The sequence below is a fragment of the Sitophilus oryzae genome, unplaced genomic scaffold (genome assembly GCF_002938485.1).
Source record: "Sitophilus oryzae breed Bouriz unplaced genomic scaffold, Soryzae_2.0 scaffold_1398_pilon_pilon, whole genome shotgun sequence".
Lineage (NCBI taxonomy): Eukaryota > Metazoa > Arthropoda > Insecta > Coleoptera > Curculionidae > Sitophilus > Sitophilus oryzae.
Window position 1 is genome coordinate 974,481 of NW_022146057.1, and position 3,438 is coordinate 977,918.

A 3,438-nucleotide genomic window follows, 5' to 3' on the forward strand; every position below is an offset into this window, starting at 1 on the left:
AGGTCAGATTTAGTTCGAAGTCAGATAGATGCTACTTGGGTACCAATATCAAATATACAACAGAAATATAATTTCTTCAGAAAAATTAATAAAATTAAAAGAATAATGTTACAAGTACAGATCAAGAGACAAAATAATTTATATAACAAAACTGAAAAAAACGGCGTCATAGAGGGCTTAGAAATGAAGATATATATATCATAATTTAGAAACTAAAATTATATGGGAAATGTCATCAATTATCATTTTTAAGCCAACTGGACGATTATTTCAAATGTACAGTATATAATTTCAATATACTAAGCGGAAAGAAAATAGATCACCTTTCTGTTTTGTACTATGGTCCGTTTCTTCCGATGGCTCATCTCGTTGATATTTAGGGAGGTATCAATAAAATATATATTTTCCTATCGGTTGTGGGATGAAAAAACATAAAATTCAGTTTGATTTGATGATCCTTTTCTGTTACTTAAATCAGGAGAATGACAATGAGCATGTTAAGATAAAAAAAAATAGTACACATTATTTATCAGCACTTACATACACGTTAGTCCGAGGAGTTTTATCAAAAACATATATTTGCCTAAATAATTACTGTATTAAATTTGCAAATCAAAGTGCAGCGTGTAAACAAAAGAAATAAAATGGCGCCAAGTCAACAACCTGACAAGGAGAAAAGTGCCCAAGTAGCATTTGGACGTTATCTAACGGGGTATACGTCGCGTTCAATAAACCCGACGTCGGGTACCAACGTCGGTTCGACCACCTGACGACCCTTATTTGCACCTAAATGGGGAATGCAGATTCGGGTCGCCTCGACGTCGGCGTCTGACCTAATAGAGAATGTAATTCTACCAATTACCAACGTCATATTACGTTGGATTTTAGTTACTTAAAATTCGTCGCTAAGCACTTACGTTACGTTTGGTTTCATATTCGCTACAAAGAATACATAAAAATCTAACCAAACTACCTAATTACAAATGGATTCATAATCACTCCTCGAATATAACTATAAGTGCCTATCTAATTTCATATTATAATAATTCTGAATCATTAATCCAGACATCAGTTTTGTCAACGGAAGTCACTTTTTCGATATATCTGACTAAAATACTCCGGAAAACAACGAGCGCCTTCAAAATTAGGTAGATTTATGAAATAAAAATATCTATAAAAAGTTACTCGCAAAATATTTTTTTAATTTTCTAGCTGGTTTAATCATAAAACTGTACTGTGGTTCCCCCCAAACTCAACCTTATCAATATTATTCTACTAGAAATCGAAATGTGAATATAAATTTTAAAAACAAAAAACGATTTTAAAATGGCTGACAATCGGATATGTGTTAAGAATGGCGGATTTCTGTGTCCGACTTAATATGAACTACCAATATACCAATTCCGACCGGGTCTCCAACATTAGTCGTCTCACACGACCGAAGTCATCAAACCGGACGACCGGCAATCATATTATGACTTATATAATTCCAACGTACGCCACGTAACCTCACTTTGCGTATCAGTGATTAGTGGAACTATATTTTAGTTTTTGTTTTCTCCTTAAAAAAATGGGCAGCCACTTTTTTAAGCCTAACCTCACATGTCGGAGGAGGATGGGGTCTGCTAGTTTCCTAAGCTAAAAAATGAAATTAAGATGCACCAGTGTAATGCAGCATCTCTTCCGGATAAAAAGCATTTACGGGTGGAGGCAAGACATCACTACTACTATTATTATTTTGCAAAAGCCTCGACCTCTTTCTGTAAATGTAGATGAATGTCTAAATGCCTTTTTAGTGTTTTTTAGGCATAATAAAAAAATTAAGTTTGTTTACAAAAACTTTTTATTAGGTTATGTTCATGATGTTCATTAGGTCGCAAATGCTACTTAATGGGTTGTATTTACTGACGTAAATAGAGATACGTAAATTAGGTTATAAATATGAACATAAAATACAACAAAATATAATTGGACGTTACTTTAGGGATTATCAGTGAGACGTATCCTATTCGGACAACGGGTAGACGTCGGGCTAGTTCAAGTATATGTACGTCGTGCACGCCAACGTGGGAACGACGTTGGGAAATTAATAAAAATGGTACGTTGTTATTTTGTACGTCGACAGATCGTTGGATTTACCGACTCGGATCCAACGACGTCGCTTTTAATAGGAAAGCGACGTCACCGGTTGTATCACCAGCACCCGACCTAAATTTGCACAAAGTCTGACGTCGCTTCAGGTCAGAATTAGTTCGAAGTCAGATAGATGCTACTTGGGTGGTGTCCGAATGACAAATTATGGGTCACCAAAAATTGTTTGTCTCCTTTCAACGCACGCTTTAGAAAGAAAAACAGATGCACTCAATTACTGAAAGATCGTCAAGGTTTTATCTGTCACTCTTGTGAATAGTTTTTCGGTAAGGAAGATTCCTAGAAAATCGCTTGTAGCCAAGTTTTTAACCATTGCCAGGTCTCCCATAAGAAGTGTTATCCCCTGGGCTAACCCTTGCAGTGTATCACCAGCTTTGCTAGAACTCCAATGTATCATCAGTAGTCATCCACTCGAGGGGGGGAGACCATGGTCAGGCCTTTGCAATAGGAATTGACCTCGAATCGAAGTATGCAATAGAAAGAGATATTATATCCTCTATTATAGATCCGGGACAACACCGGTATTAGGTCTAAAGAGAGATCAAGTTAAAGAGGTGGAGAAAATGGAGGCAGATCGTCCACCTCACGGATACCTCAGCCGGAGACAGGCTCCTCGACTGTGAAGGACCCGGAAGGCTAAACCCTAACCGTGGCAGGGGGTATAGCCTTGCAGGAGGTAGATGCCCACTCCTCGGAGTATGAACATCTCTTATCAGAGGAGAATGGGAAATACTATATCCCCCCTATACAACAGAAAAATCTCCATGTATGATGAGTTATAGACTGTATCTGTATGATGAGTTATAACTCAAGAAAGGGAGGCACAATAGATCTCCCCCCTTCCACTCATTCTATATTCTACTGGCCACCCTAACTTGAATAACCAGCTCATTTATTCCAATTTTATAGTTGTGTCGATCCGTATCAATCTATAACGTGCGAATAATTTATTTCGCTTCACAAATTAATAATCAAATATTTTTTAAATGCCATTGAAATCATACTCTTTCCGCACCTGGTAGGTATTAATACGTTACTTGTAGGTATTTTGCATAACCGATGTGACATCGTGGACTACCTCGGCGCACAGTAAATAGGGATGAAAAGAATATATCGATATTTCTGATGAAAGGTTTATAAATTCAATAGCAAAACATCGATGCTCTACTTGAAACTATCAACTTATTGATATTTTACTTTTCTTTGCACATCTGCATTATAGGAGCCATGAGAACCTGCTCAACAGCAGCAGTGGAGGTCTTTCAAGACCTAAAACCACTGCACATT